At 42.5% G+C, this 17,300-nt stretch overlaps 1 non-coding gene across 1 annotated transcript; it reads right to left on the bottom strand.

Moving 5' to 3' along the window:
• Window positions 1–1,211: 1,211 nt before the first annotated feature.
• Window positions 1,212–1,376, bottom strand: LOC122788529. Its single transcript, XR_006362722.1, has one exon. It is a non-coding gene; the product is annotated as a U1 spliceosomal RNA (small nuclear RNA).
• Between the last annotated feature and the right edge of the window lie 15,924 nt (window positions 1,377–17,300).

A 17,300-nucleotide genomic window follows, 5' to 3' on the forward strand; every position in this document is an offset into this window, starting at 1 on the left:
GTGAATGCAGGTATGAATGAGGAAGTGACTGTGTGTATGAGAGAGAGAGAGAGTGAAGAGTGAGAGAGAGGGAGCGATCCCTGGCAGGAGTTAAGAGGTGGGTGGTTGCATAAGGGGAGGGGGTTAATTATGGAATAGGTAAAGTAGAGTTGAGTGTGTGTGTGTGTGTGTGTGTGTGTGTGTGTGTGTGTGTGTGTGTGTGTGTGTGTGTGTGTGTGTGTGTGTGTGTGCATTTTCACTTATTCTGTCAGGCGACTGTTACCACTCCCAGTCAGACACTGTCATTGGTTAATGCACCATGTCATTTATTGTGATAATTTTTTGCAGGTTAGTTATTTTTATTATGGACCTACAGTGGAAGAGTTGTTTCTGAAATACTTTTACATACCTTTCTGAAGATCTTTGTTCATGAGTTCAGGTTTTTAATTTCATTATTTGTTTAGCATCTAAGTGGGACTGCACTACCATTTCTGGGCCTTTTGACTTGGACTACAAGGTTAGTGGTATATATAGCATGTATGACAAATGTATAGACACACTCCAGTGTAGCCAGTTAACCAGCATGTATCTGAGCAAGGGAAGAGAATTTGAGCTTACCAACACAGGAAAGGAAGAGCATGCAGACTAGTGGACAGGACTGAACTGTAGACTGTGGAGCCATGAGACTTGGAGATACTTCCAACATGTCACTGTGCTGCAATGGGGAAAATACATAAAGAAAAATAACATGCAGGATTATAAAACAATAAAAATAATAAGACAGACTTTTTGTTGAGGCTGGGCAAACAATATGTTTGGCAATAAGCTGAGTTTTGAACAGAGAAGCACTAAATAAATAATGGCAATTCAGTATAACAAGTTTCGTTTTCTTCTCATTGATAAATAATGCCACAATCTGTTCAAGGGCTTTGCTAGCACTGTAAAAAAACTGTTTAAATTATTCAATTTACCCTTGGCAGTGGAAGATTGTTTAACAGCAAATGAAAGCTTACCCTGTCTATAAAGGCAGCTGCTGAGAAGTGTTTTTTTTTTCTCTTTTTTAATGCTACAGATTTTTTTTTCTGTTACGTTACCAGTAGAACAAACTTATTTTTCTTCCAATTGATATATCAGATCATAACTCTTGATGAAATGAAAAAAAAATGTTTATTGTGCTAATATAGTTTAATTTATGTAAATATGCAAGCAACAGTCTTTTTTAACCAGTTCATAGGGGTAAAGCAAGCATGCAGTCCCCCACTACCATAAATGATGTCGTTAGAGTTTCCTGCATTTGGGGAAATCGCAGTGGTTGGCCCTTCCCAAGTGCAGTGGAAGAGTCTTACCCTGGGAGACCCACCTTCTTGATCTAGGTCTCTCTCCTGCAAGATATGTGTGAGTCCTGCCAGGTAAGTATGAGATGATTACACATATTATAGCAGACCTACATCTGTAGCCCATTTTACAAAGAAGGTGCTGCTTTTCACTTAAACTTTTCAAAAATATCATATGAGCACTACACACATCTGAAAAGTGATATAGGCAGTCCCCGGGTTATGGACATCTGACATGCGGACAACCCATAGATAAAAATGGGCTGCCGCAATGTCGGAATTAACGTGAAAAAAATTAAAATCATTGAAGTTGCCTAAGTGTGTGTGTGTGTGTGTGTGTGTGTGTGTGTGTGTGTGTGTGTGTGTGTGTGTGTGTGTGTGTGTGTCATACCTCTAAACCTCTTAGAGCAGGAAATCTGGGCAAAGCCATAAATAAAAGTGGGACAAATGCTCCACAATAAGGACAATTTTAATAAATATTGCTCTTACAAACTTAGAAAGTTGATAGAATAGCGGGTTTTGCATTAGCATGAATTTTCTGAAGGGTATGAATTTTGAAACTCAAATGTCTGTCATTATTTTCTAACTTCAGTCTTTAATGATTTGCCACTATTTTTGCTAAGCAAAATCTGCACATTCTGTGAAAATCTGTACAGCTGAGAAGTATGGTTTGTGTGTGTGTGGAAAAAGTTCTCATAAACACTGCATTTAATAAGATGTCTTAAACCAGCTTTGTTGATAGGAAGTAAGAAAGCATAGCTATAGTACAGTATTACGTTTAAAATTTTTTGTTTGTTTGGAAGTGTTTCTAAAGTGTTTTATATGTAAAGAAAAGTAAAATAAATACTAGACTGAGGCAAACATTTGACTAAGTGACATTTAATAAGAATGATATGTACGTGTTTTGACTTACATACAAATTTGACTTAAGGACAAACTAAAAAAAACGGATCTTATCCTTAACCCAGGGACTGCCTGTATACCAACTCCAAGATCCGAGGAAAACAGTAAATTTCCCAATCCTCAAAAGCTTCAAGTTTTCAGAAATCCAATCATATTGTCTCATCAATATGAATTTTGAGTTTCTGAAAACTCGATCAACTGATGGGGATCCACACACACACACACACACACACACACACACACACACACACACACACACACACACACACACACACACACACACTGCATGCTCACCTACAGGAAAATTGGAGGAACACCACTTCACCTGTCTCATTTCTTTTGGGATTTGGGACAACCAGAGTGAATAGATAAACCCACACAGATACGGAGAGGGCATCCGACTTCACTGGAGAAGCCACAGCCAAGAAATCAGAACTATGTGCTGTGGTATGGCAACCATTTACTAGAATCCTCCAGACCATCAAAGACAGCCACTTATGTACAGTGCTGATGCTTGTGATGGAAAATGAGAGCAATTTTGGCCATTTTGTTCCTCTTAAATACACTGAACACCCACATGCATAAACCATAGAAATGCTACCTTTACACTTTAAGCATATTTTGTTTGACACAATTCCAGCCATGCCAGATCAGTAACTACTGTTTAACAGTGTTAAAGTAACAGCATGGATAAGTCATCTGCACACAAAAGTGGGTTCTGTACCCACCAATTACATCCACTTTACTGTGTACACCTCAGATGTCAAATTTCAAAACATAAATAAAGGTCAATAATAAATCATTCCATAACACTTCACACAGATATGTAGCAGTTTTGCAAAGCAAGATCAGTGACTGTTTTAACTGAACACATGACAAGCAGGACAGCTATTTTCATTCACAGACAGCTCTCACCCCCACCCATCAGTTATATTCACTTCTGTGTGTTTCCCTCAGATGTTGATTGTGATAAAAATGCTGTCTATATAATGAATTTATTTCACGCAAACAGTAGACACACATTAAAGTATTCCAAGTTGCTTCATACAATCTTGCAAAGTCAGAATACTGACCACCCAACATTTAATCATTTTCTTCCACAGACAGCCCCAGAAATTATAACTAATTTGACTATGTACATCTCAGAAAACTGATAAAGAAAAGAAATCTCATTCAACTTCCTAAGGAAAGACTCAGGGACAAAGCCAACATTTTAGGTAACAAATGCCCAAACTCTCTGGCATCACTGATACGTTTTGGTATTACTCTCCCAGTTTACCCTTAGCATCCTTATGCATATAGCCAGCTAACATTCAAGCACTGGACAACACAGAGGGTCAGCAAATTTGTTGCACTTTACTTGCCAGAACTCTTAGCACATAGTAACTGCCTTATGATCACTGATAATGAACTGCAACATAACACAAAAACTCTGAGAAAGGTGTAAATGCCTAGCTAATATAGAGACATCCATTTCACAATTAACAATACACAGTGAGCATTGCATAGTCACACCCTCACCTCAACCACTACTACATTGTCAAACAAAACACATAAGAATGTTACATGCTTGTGATATAAAGACATTTTTACAAAAGATTCCTCAACTTTGTATTAATAGGCCTCAGCAGAAGTCTCACAATTTACCTGCTGCATACACACCTACACCTACAAGTCAACAACAGCTAATTTGGTTCCCAATCGAGTATTCATAAACTAGCAACAACTCCATAATCCTAGATGATTTCAGTTACCCCCCCCCCCCCCCCCCACCTATACCTACAACATAGGATATACCCAGAGATTTTTTGATTTGGTAAACTGGAATTCCCTGGACCAAATAGGTAGCAAATGCATTAAATGCCACATTTCTTGATCTGGTCCACACAAGTATTGTCATTATCTTTTGCACTCCCCAGTCTATCACCAGTTAAGTCAAATGACAAACTTGTAGCATTTATTCTCAGAACTACCATATCCATTGTAAACAATGTCTCTGAATTTAAAGGCTTCCAGTATGTGTGAATTTTATACAATTATATGATGAAATATCTAACATTACCCAAGATGTCATTGTTGCGACTTTCACAGAAACCTATACAAGCATGTTAACAGCTGCAGAGAGGCAGCTGTACCCACCAGGAAGGTGTACAGAGCTAACTCAAAAAACAAGCCACCCTGATGGAATCACAAAATCAATGGGCTATATAACAGAAGGAAGAAAATCATGGCAAAAGTTAGGTGATGCAGCACCCAGCAGGATAAAAGCAAACTTATCAAACTAAACAAACAACTCAGAGGACAAATAAAGTCTACCAAAGCCAAATTTGAAGTAAATTTGGCCTCCTAGGCCAAGAACAACAACAAGGTATTCTTTAGCTACATCCACAACCTCAAAGGCAATACAAAATTGTGTGCAGATGTCATTGCAAATGGAGCCACCTATACTTAGCCAAAAGATATAGCAAGCCTACTGGCTGACAAATTCAGGTCCAACTTTAATCCTCTCTCCCCATCAATCTTCCCTCAGGAGATACCATCAAATATAACTCTCCCTGATACCACTAGGGGATATGTCCTTAATGTTCTCTCTAAGGCCAAGAACACAACATCAATGAGCCCAGACAGTATCTCAGGATGCCTTCTAAATAGCATGAAACATGACATATCAGATCCTTTGGAATTGCTATTTACCTGTAGCCTCCAAACAAGCGTCATCCTTATGAATGGAGAACATCAACAGTCATCCCTTTGCATAAAGACGGACCATCTACAGACCCTGGTGACTAGATATCCAAAAGTCATGCTAGTCTCATATGCAAAGGCATAGAAAGAATTATCATGGAAATGATCAATAATGACCTAAGAAACATCCAGACACTGGACCCAATCCAGTTTGGTTTCATCAAGGGCAGGTCATGTCTGCTCAACCTGGTGGACCATTTGAGAAGGTTTCCAAAGCAATGTATGAGAGCAGAATGGTTCACACTGCCTACCTTGACCTGGCCATGGCATTTGACACAATCTCCCACTCAGACATTGTTGACAAACTTAAGAGGTTAGGCACAAATCCTTATGTCACATGGTGGATAGCCAGCTGGCTCACAGACAGGATCCAGGAAGTTAGAATTAGGGAGTCCACCTCTACAAAAAAAGGAAGCCAATCTGGTTGTCCCCTGCCATAAACAAACTGTACAACAGAAGGAAGAAACTGTTGCAAAAGAGAATAAAATCCCATGAGTGGAGGAGCTCCTTGGTCAGCCTCAGTAAGAAGCTGCGATCCCTGATAAAATCCTCCAAAGCTGGTTACGAAAACAAAATTGCCACTGGTTCTAAAGACAACCACAAAGCATTCTATAGCTATGTCAAGAATCTCAATGGCAACACTCAGATCTGCTCTGAGTTACAGCATAATGGCACTAAATATACAGACCCAACTGATATTGCCAACATCCTGGCAGATAGGTTCAGTGTTAACTTTACCCCCCTCTCACCCCCTAAAAGGCCCATCTCTATACCAGAAGAATGCAAAGGTCCTGTCATCACGGCTGCACAGGTAAAAACCACACTCTCCATAGCCAAGAACACAGCATCCATGGGACCAGACAACAACCCAGGCTGCATTCTACACAAACTACAGAACAAACTGGCACCCCACCTAAGTACCATGTTCAATCATAGCCTCACCTTAGGCTTTGTGCCCACTGAATGGTGCACAGTGACTGTTATCCCACTCCACAAGGGGGGAGCCACCATGGACCCCAGGAACTACCACCCCATTAGCCTGATGAGCGTGGTCTGCAAGGCCATGGAACGTATCATCATAGAACTTATAAACAAAGACATTGGTAAACTCCAAACTCTGGACCCCACCCAGTTCATTTTTGTAAAAGGCAGATCATGTCTCCTAAACCTGACATACTTCTTTGAAGCAGTCACCAAAGCCGTAGACGAGGTAAGGTGGCTCACACAGTCTATCTAGATCTTGCCAAGGCCTTTGACACCATCCCCCACTCTGGAATTATAGATAAACTCACTAAACTAGGTATAAATCTCTATGTCACAAGATGGGTTGCCAACTGACTCACTGACAAAACCCACACTGTGAAAGTAGCAGACTCCAAATCCAACTTCAGAGCAGTGATAAGTGGAGTACCACAGGGTTCAGTCCTGGGACCTTTCCTGTTTGGTATTTGCTTCTCTGAAGTACAGGCTAACACATAAGGTCTTTGGCTAATGAAGTTCGCAGATGACTGCAAACTAGGAGCCATAATCAAAACTCCTAATGAGGTTGACATCCTAAAAAAGGGCCTCACTGAGGCAGATGCCTGGTGTCAAAGCCATGGCCTCAAGCTCAATGCCAAAAAGTGCATTGCCATCCCCTTTGGTAAAAACTCTGTACCAATGAACTACAACATAGGCGGTAGTATACTTAACACCAAAAGTGTCATAAGAGACCTTGGGACACAGGTGGGCAGTAGTCTCTCCTTTGATAATCACATCACCACAGTAGTCACGAAATCCTTCTACATGGCACACCTCATCACAAAAGGTTTCTCATCCAGAAAAAAAGTGGTCATTGTTCCCCTCTACTCACCACTCATTAGACCCATTATAGAGTACAACGTCCCTTTTGGCATGTACCTCACAAGACATCTACAACAACTGGAAAGGCCGCAGAAATACCTCACAAAGAGGATTACCTGCCTCAAACAGATGCCCTACGCAGACCATCTCAAAAAACTCCAGCTTTACTCCGTCACATATCGCCTACTCAGAGGTGATCTCTGCCTAACATACAAAGCTATGTCAAACCCAGAGCTGATGGACATGCTCCACTTAAAGAAAGCCCAATCCCTCTGAGCTACATGCTCAAGGGACCTAAACCTTGTCACCACAATAAACAGAACATGCCGGAGGGATAGATTCCTGTTCCAGAGACTTCCCATACTCTGGAATAAACTACCTATCTATATCAAACAAAGCTCCTCATTAGCACGCTTCAAGAAAAATCTTGATGATTGGATGGGAAATAGGAAATTCACCCCGGGGATCACTTCTGTGGCTCTGCTCGACAGTGGCACAGGAAAATAATTTTTTTGGGTGGCAAAAGCCAGGGTACCTTTTTGGCTGGGCTTGTATAGACCCAAGGGCTGATAGCCTAGTACCCACCTATGAACCTATTCATAGGACTGCAGCATCCACTCCCTTTAAAGTACAACACAATACAGTATCAGCGATCCATCTGCATACTTTGGGAGTAGAACCCATGGCCTTCTGCATCAAAAGCAAGTATATTACCTGTTGTGCTACTAACAATGCAAATTACTTAGCATAAGTAGCACTAAACTTCTCTTCCCCTGAAGCTCTCAGCTCCTTGTAAAATCCACTTGACACTCAACTAACTAACTGATCTCTGCCTAACATACAAAGCTATGTCAAACCCAGAGCTGTTGGACATACTCCACTTAAAGAAATCCCAATCCCTCCGAGCTACACATTCTAGGGACCTAAACCTTGTCACCACAATAAACAGAACATGCTGAAGGGATAGATTCCTGTCCCAGAGACTTCCCATACTCTGGAACAAACTACCTAGCACTTTCATTTAATGTATTATTAAACTTCATCAAAGCAAAAGCGCTAACCTATTCCTTTTGTTTGAATTTAGTTTATTTCACCATTCAATGCCATATTGTGCTGAGTTTGAACTTGTTCCAGTGTACACTTTTACTTATTTTCAGTTTGGTCTGTGTTTGGATTTCACAGGGCATAAATAACATATCCATTGCAGGCTGCCTCAAGGCCCTATCCCTGCCTTCTGTTTCCTACAGGCTGTTAAAGGGAGATCTATGTGAGGCATACAAGGCATTGACAGTCCCCACTCTGATGGAGCTCCTGCATATTCACAAAACAAACAGCACCAGAAATACCCTTTCTAAAGACTTAAGTCTTGGCTGTGATATAAATAAGACCTGCTGGAGAGACAGGTATGTATCCTAGAAACTACCCCATCTCTGGAACAGGCTCCCCATCCATGTAAAGCAGAGTTCCTCTCTAACCCAATAGAAGTGTAACTGGGACAGTTGGATGGGGAACAGGAAATTCATCCCTGTTTTGGCACATTTGTCTCTAACAGACACAGGCAGCCTGTAAATGGTTCATCTCCCAGGCCCCTGCTTGTAAATGTTTCACATCCCAACCTCCTGCATACACTTAGCAAGAGTACCAGAAATTGTCAGAGATTTGGGATACATGGCTAGACTTAAAAAGGCCCTTGTGCTCATTAGCATAGTAAATATCCCATGAACCTATGAATCTATGAACAACAGCCAGCTTCACTAAGGAGCTTTATACCCACTTAGACAAATGCATAGATTTAACAGTCCCAACTAGAGCCAACTACAATGGGAAATTTAAAACCAAATCCTCTGGTGGTCAAGCAACATAAATAAGCTTTATAACCAGAGGGAAAATATCTCATCAAACTGCATGGCAAAGCTAGAGCTCCATAAATTAGGACAGTATAAAAATCTCTTCAAGAAACTGAAAAGCACTGTATGAACCAGCAAACCAATCCAGGAGTGAGGATTAGCTTCTGAAGTGAAGAATAAGTAAAAGAATCTTAATTAACTATATTAGAAAATTAAGAAACAGCACTATGATTGCTCTGAACTTTTCCTTAATGGAGTTCACCTACTCCGAGTCCATTGATGCTACTAATATACTAGCAAATATATTCACTGCAAACTTCAGCTCTGAAATCCCTGTTCCGACACCACTCAACACTGAATCCCCTCACACTCCCTATTATCATTGAGGAACATGTTCTTAAGGTGCTATCAAAAAACAATAACACTTCCTCTGTATCTTGACAACATACCTGAGAGTTTAATAAACACTGTCACACATGCTCTTACTGAACCTCTCTTTGAACCCTTTAACCTAAGCTTGTCCACGGGCTATGTTCCTGCATCCTGGTGCACTGCTATGTTGATGCCCCTCCACAAGGGTGGCGCTATGTTAGACCCTGGAAATTAAAGACCAGTCATCCTAAGGAGTCTGATCTGCAAAGCTGTGAATTGTATCATAGCCAATCTCATTAATTATGATATCAAGAATCTCATTAGGTTTTATCCACAACAATATGGCTTCATCAAGGGGAGATCATGGCTGTTAAGTCTTGATAACTTATCTGAGTGAGTCACTCATGCTGTTGACAGTAGTTCATACAGCTTATCTTGATCTGGCCAAAACATTTAATACCTTATCTCTTTCCAGAATTGAAAAGAAACTACATAGCTTAAGCCAGATACTTCTTTAGTAAGCTGGATAGACAGTTGGCTGAAAAACAGAGCAAATGTTGTTTGTGTGGCAGTTGCCTCTTCAAATAGTGGTGTGATAATCAGTGGAGTCCTTAGGGGTCTATATTGAATCCTTTCCTGTTTTGCATCTGCTTCTCTGATGTCAAAACTGATGGTTATAAATGACAAAGCCTTTAGAAAGAGCTTACCCTAGTTAATACATGGTGTACAGATAACAGGCTTAAACTGAATGCATAAAAGTACAGTATTGTCTAATTTGGACAACACCAATTACCCGCAATATACAGTATAAATAACCTTCACTTATGAAATGAGAAGGCAGTGAAGAACCTGCGTACTTGGTATGATTTGATCATCACATGGCAATTATAGTAAGGAAATCCTTCCACTTTACACAACTAATAGCCAAAACTGTTTAGTCTGCTTTCAAAGATGTTATAGTTTCCCTATATTACCCACTATTAAGACCCATTACCCCATTGGGATGTACATAATTTTGGCAAATTAACAAACTCAAAAAAGTTCTCCGGTCTAAAGAGCCTTACTTACCAGGAGAGGCTGGAAACACTGTTCCTGCACTCCATGTTTTATAGATTCCCTGTGCTTTATGCATTGCCTTCCTTTGCACTGGTGATCTGTTGGTCCTTGACAAAGGAATTGATTCAAAGCCTGGGGGTGGGTATTGTCACATCTGGAAAGAGGAAGGTGGACAAGGAGACCTGGTGGTGGAATGAAGAAGTACAGGAGAGTATACAGAGAAAGACATTGGCGAAGAAGAAGTGGGATTGTCAAAGAGATGAAGAAAGTAGACAAGAGTATAAGAAGATGAGATGCATGGCAAAGAGAGAGGTGGCAAATGCTAAGGATAAGGCGTATGAAGAGTTGTATAAAAGGTTAGACACTAAGGAGGGAGAAAAGGACCTGTACTGATTGGCTAGACAGAGGGACCGAGCTAGTAAAGATCTGCAGCAGGTAAAGGTGATAAAGGATAATGAGGGAAACATACTCACAAGTGAGGAGAGTGTGTTGAGCAGATGGAAAGAGTACTTTGAGGGATTGATGAATGAAGAGAATGAGAGGGAGAGAAGGTTGGATGATGTGCGGATAGTGAATCATGAAGTGCAATGGATTAGCGAGGAGGAAGTAAGGATAGCTATGAATCGGATGTAGAATGGAAAGGCTGGTAGTCCAGATGACATACCTGTGGAAGCATGGAGGTGTTTAAGTGAAATGGCAGTGGAGTTTTTAACTAGATTGTTTAATGAAATCTTGGAAAGTGAGAGGATGCCTGAGGAATGGAGGAAAAAGTGTTTTGGTACCAATTTTTAAGAATAAGGGTGATGTGCAGAGCTGTAGTAACTACAGAGGGATTAAACTGATTAGTCACAGCATGAAGTTATGGGAAAGAGTAGTGGAAGCTAGGTTAAGAAGGAAGGTGATGATTGGTGATCAGCAGTATGGTTTCATGCCAGGAAAGAGCACTACAGGTGCAATGTTTGCTCTAAGAGTGTTGATTGAAAAGTACAGAGAAGGTCAGAAGGAGTTGCATTGTGTCTTTGTGGACTTAGAGAAAGCATATGACAGTTTGCCTAGAGAGGAGTTGTGGTATTGTATGAGGAAGTCGGGAGTGTCAGAGAAGTATGTAATACTGGTACAGGATATGTACGAGGGTAGTGTGACAGCGGTGAGGTCTGCAGTGGGAATGATGGATGTATTTAAGGTGGAGGTGGGATTACATCAAGGATCAGCTCTGAGCCCTTTCTTATTTGCAATGGTGATGGACAGGTTGACAGACGAGATCAGACAGGAGTCCCCCTGGACTATGATGTTTGCAGATGACATTGTGATCTGTAGTGAGAGTAGGGAACAGGTGGAGGAGACCCTGGAGGGATGGAGATATGCTCTAGAGAGCTGAGGAATGAAGGTAAGCAGGACTAAGACATAATATATGTGTGTGAATGAGAGGGAGGATAGAGGAATGGTGAGGATGCAGGGAGTAGAGATGGCAAAGGTGGATGAGTTTAAATACTTGGGATCAACAGTTCAGAGTAATGATGAATGTGGAAGAGAGGTGAAGAAGAGAGTACAGGCAGGATGGAGTGGGTGGAGAAGAGTGTCAAAGTGATTTTTGACAGATGAGTACCAGTAAGAGAGAAAGGGAAGGTCTACAAGAGGGTAGTGAGACCAGCTATGTTGTATGGGATTGGAGACAGTGGCATTGACAAAAAGGCAGGAGTCAGAGCTGGATGTGGCAGAGTTAAAGATGTTAAGATTTGCACTGGGTGTGACGAGGATGGACAGGATTAGGAATAAGTATATTAGGGGGTCAGCCCAGGTTGAAAGGTTTGGAGACAAAGCCAGAGAGGCAAGATTACGTTGGTTTGGACATGTGCTGATGAGGGATGCAGATTATATTTGGAAAAAGATGTTAAGGATGAAGCTGCCAGGTAACAGGAAACAAGGAAGGCCTAAGATAAGGTTTATGGATGGTGTTGAGAGAGGACACCGCAAGATGCAGAGGACACAAAGAAATGGAAACAGATGATCTGCTGTGGTGACCACTAACAGGAGCAGCCGAAAGAAGAAGTAACCTTGCACCTGGCCAGGAAGCCACAGCAATATAAGACATTATACATGTAAAATCTAGCAATTAACTCTGGTCTCAAAACAATAGAAAGAATTTGCTGGTCCAGACATCCTGTCTCCAAGTTTTGAGGTCAAACAGTCATAAAATGCTTTATTTATCGGCTTTCTTCTAGCAGAGGGCACTGTGGTTACATTTTTTGAAGCTCAGTACAACATATAGTTTGATCATAATACATAGTTCTCTTAGCATTTGTAAACCAAGCCTGTGGATTATATTAATATTTACAATGACATAGACTTATCTACAAAATTCTGTCTAGCTTTTCATATTTCTCCCCCCCCCCCACCCCGAGAACTCAAACTAGTTTTTCAAGTGTCCCTTAAGAAACATTGCTTGAGAGGGTTAGGTCTATCTGAGTATACCTTACCCCATTCACTGTCTTGAGAGCCCGTCTTCATTGGCATTGCTAATAACACTGCAGTGCTGCACTGACATATCGTATTCTTGGAAACCTATGCTCCATCTTAGCAACTTAGCATTTTGCTGGCTGGCTCAGTGTGACCATGTTAGGGGATTGTGATCTGTAACTACAGTGAATTTTCTTCAATACAGATAAGGTTGAAATTTCTGCAGTGCCCACCCTATGGCTAGACATTCCATTTCTACAGATGTATGGCATTCCTCCCTGGGTTGGAGCCTATGACTGAGATAAACCACTGGGTGTTCTTCTCCCTCTAAAGAAATCTGGCTAAGTCAGCCCCCACCCCATGGTTCAAAGCATCCACCTGCACAAAAAATTCTTTGCTGTAATCTGGACTGGCTAAAACAGGGGGTACTCCCAAAGCTTCTTTAAGCTTCTGGAATACCTGCTCACATGCTGTGGTCCTCACTACCTTATCTGGCCTGTTTTTTGTTGTCAGGTCTGTGAGGGGAGCAGCTATGGTACTATAACTGGGGATGAAATTCTGTAGTACCCTGCTGTCCCTAAGAATGCCTTCACCTGCTTTTTGGTAACAGGTGCAGACCATGCCTGAATCTCTTCCACTTTGGCAGGTTCTGGCCTGATCTTTCCACTCATCACTCAATGTCCCCAGGTAGGAGATCTCCGCCAAACCAACCTGACATTTGTTGGACTTAATGGTCAACCCTGCTCTCTGTAGTCTGCCCAGCACCTCACTGACATGCTGAAGGTGCTCTTGCCAGGAATGGCTGTAGATGGCAATATCATCTAGGTAAGCAAAGGCAAACCCTCTTGCTTCTGCTAGGATATGATCTACCAGCCTCTGGAAAGTCGCTGGGGCATTTTTCATACCAAAGGACATATTTGTTAACTCAGACAAGCCAAAAGGAGTCACAAAGGCTGACCTCTCTCTAGCACTGGGAGTCAAGGGCACCTGCCAGTAACCCTTGGTAAGATCAATAGTTGTAAGATACTTAGCCCCATCCAGTTTCTCTAGAGCTTTGTCTGTCCTAGGCATGGGGTAAGCATCTGACTCTGTTTGACTATTTAATTTCCTGTAGTCCACACAGAACTTGGTGCTGCCATCCTTCTTTGGCACCAGCACCACTGGGGAGGCCCAGGGACTGTTGGACTCTTGAATTACTCCTAGTTCCAACATTTACTGTATCTCCTCCATCAGAGTCTGTTTGATTCTCTCAGGCACCCTATAAGAGGCCTGCCTAATAGGCCATCGGGGTCCTGTATCCACCTGGCACTGCACCGGGTGGGTGCACCCAGGTCTCCCAGTGAACATGTCCCCAAACTCCTGTAACACTGTTAAGATTTCTCAAACCTGGGTAGGAGATAGCTGATGGGACATTGCTACCCCTTCCACCGAGGTGCCAGTTAGAGCTCACTGAGGAGATCAGTCACCAGATCTCCCTCAGACTCCTCCTGCAAACCACTGCAAATGCTCAGCACAAGGCCCTCCCTATCATGGTGAGGTTTCATCATGTTAACATGGTACAGTTTGTGCCCCTGCCTCCAGCCTAGCAGTTCTACCATGTAGTTAAAATCACTTACCTTTCTTACCACCTTGTAGAGTCTCTCCCAGGCTGTTTACAGCTTGTTGTGTCTGACAGGAATGAGAACCATTAACTGCTGCCCTACAGCATACTCTCTAGCTCTCGCATTCCTGTCATACCAGACTTTTTTCTGCTGTTGGGCTTCTGCCAGGTTCTCCTGGGCCAAGCCCATGAGTTCCCTGAGCCTTGTCCTGAGGTTAAGAACATATGTCACAACAGACTCCTTGCGACATTCACACTCACCTTCCCACTCATCACGTATTAAATCAAGATGCCCCCTCACCCTATGCCCATACAACAACTTAAAGGGTGAAAAACCTGTGGATTTCTGGGGAACCTCTCGGTAAGCAAACAACAGATGGGGCAAATATCTGCCCCAATCCCTCTTAAACTGGTCTGCAAATGCCCGTAGCATGGACTTGAGTGTAGAGTGTAACCTATCAACAAAACCATTAGTCTGGGGATGGCAGGGGGTGGTCTTTAGGTGCTTCACCCCACAGTACTTCCACAGACAAGCCAGCAGGCCTAACATGAAATTGGCACCTCTGTTAGTCAGTATTTCTTTTGGGAAACCTACTCTGCTGAAAATCTCTAACAAAGCATTTGCCACCTTTTCTGCCTCAATGGAGGACAAAGCCACTTCCTCAGGGTATCTTGTAGCATAATCTACTACCATTAGGATATACTTTCCCTGTGGAACTTGGGGTACTCAGAGGCCCCATAATATCCATAGCTACCCTCTGAAATGGCTCCTCAATCACAAAAAAATGGCATCAAAGGAGCTATCATCTTCTCTCCTGCCTTGCCTACCTTTTGGCACTCCTTACAGGTCCTGTAGTACCCTTTTACATCTCTGGAAATTTCAGGCCAATAGAAGTTCTACATAATGCATCTCTTTGTACGTTTTATGCCCATATGACCTGCAAGGGGAATATCATGGGCTATGGCTAGAAGCACCATATGGTAGGCTCTAGGCACTACCAACTGCTTTATTTTCTCACCTTCTAGCCCTCCCTCAGGGGTCCACTCTCTAAACACTAACCCTTTGTCCCAGTATACAGATTCCCCCTTCCCTTGAGAATCAGGTGCCTGACTAGCTACCTCTCTCAGGCCTTCCAATGTAGGGTCTGAGAGCTGAGCCAGTCTCAACTCTCTCTTTATAACCCTGCCCAGCTCCTCTTCCACAGCAAGTCTGGCATCCTCTGACAGAGGTGCCTCACTGTCAAGCTGGGTACTACTACTATCCTCTACCTTTGCAGTCACTCTGTCCAAGGGAACATCAGTACCCACAAGCAGCTGTGGCACATCTTCAGTCTCACTGCTACAGAGTAGCTCCCTCCCTGAAGTAACCACCTCACCAGTTCTGGCTGCAATTGAGTAGTCTGACTGGGTCTCCCCCAGGCTACCAGACCCACATGCTGGTCTCCAAGCCTGACTCTGTGTAATTGCATGAGCACATGGTACTGTATTATCAAAATCATTTCCTTTCAAGACATCTGCAGGGATATCCTCAAACACACCTACTTACTGGCTTCCTTTTCCACCCTCCCAGTCAAGGTGAACCCTAACCAAAGGTATTTCAAATGGGGTCTCTCCTAAAGCTCTGCCTGGAGTAGACTGCCCAGGCAAGTAGTTCTCATCTGTAACCATTGCAGGCTTCACAATAGTTATGTCAGAGGCTGTGTCTCTCTTAGCAATGGCCTCTTTGTCATTCACTACAATAGCATATAACCTCTGGTGGTAGTTAGGTACCCTTGTTGTCTCAAGACAACCTACTGTTGGCATTTTGTCTTTCCCACTTACTAACTCCCTCACTTTATGTTCCCCATCTTGCCTCCATTGACATCTATATGCCACATGGCCCCACTGGTTGCATTCAAAACATTTAACCCTAGATCTTGGACGTGTACCTGGCCTACTGGCTTCCCCTGCTACTGGCAGTTCTGTTGGGGCTGTCTGGGCTGCCCACCATGGGTTTCTTTAGACCCATGAGCAGCACTGGGTGTCCCTTTCCTGTGCAGTGATGCCCTGCTTGTGAAGTATAAGTCTCCCTTTTTCTCCAACTCATCTGAAGTAGCACATTGTATATCAGCTAAGCAGGTCCTCATGTCCTCAGGCAAACTGCTAAGGGCTTGTTCCCTCACCAAAATGTCTGCCATCCCTTCAAAAGTAGTGGCCTGACATTCACTCACTCACCTATGAAAATAAGTGCTCAGTTCAGCAACATATTCACACACAATTTCATCTGCCTTGCGTCTATTCTCACAAAACTTTTTCCTATAAGTTTCAGGTTTTAGCTTAAAAAATTCTAGCAAACAATTCTTAACAGCAGTATAATAAAAGAAATCATGATCAGATAATTTAGACAGCACACTTACAGCTTTACCATGGAGTAAGGGGGTCAGGAACTGTACCCAGAGCCTTTGGACAACATCATACTTTTGCATACCCTCTCAAACATATGAATGAAACTATCAAAATTATCCCCCTCTGGGAAGTGTGGAAGAACTTTACTGACCTTTTGTGCTTCTGGGATCTGGTTGCTCCCTTCCCCATTACCTCGATTACTCTGGCGAAGAGTCAGCATCTCCTTTTCAGCTTCCATTTCCAAACGCCTGGCCTCCAACTCAAGTCTCTTTTGCTCCATATGGATTTTTAAGTCCTCTGAAGAAAAGTTGAGCTGTCCATTTTCTGAGTGTTGTACATCTTCACAGCCAGTCTAATCATCCTCCTGATTGCTGTTTTCTGATGTAGCTGTGACTAAAGCTGCAATCTCCATGCAGCAGTCCTTTAGCCTGGCACATCTCAGCCAACTGGTTCCTTGTCTGCTTGCCATACTCCTCTACTGACATGCTTGCCTGCTCTCCCTGATTATCTAAGCTAACAAAAGAAATAAAACAATTGTGATCTGAACTCTGAATATTCACTGCATGGCTGATTTAGAGTACAAAAACACCTTCAGTGATCACTGTCCACAAGCTACAGGAATTCAATGTACACACCACTACAAGCCAATTAGTATGTGATGTGGCTAACTCACCACTATCAAACAATTAATATTTGATGCAGATATCCCACCACTGCCAGCAATTAATATATGAAGCCTATGCACTGGCCCAGTAATCAAGGACCCTCAATCATCACCAC

This window comes from Protopterus annectens, chromosome 13.part0 (assembly GCF_019279795.1).
Source record: "Protopterus annectens isolate FY-2018-M chromosome 13.part0, PAN1.0, whole genome shotgun sequence".
Taxonomy (NCBI): domain Eukaryota; kingdom Metazoa; phylum Chordata; order Ceratodontiformes; family Protopteridae; genus Protopterus; species Protopterus annectens.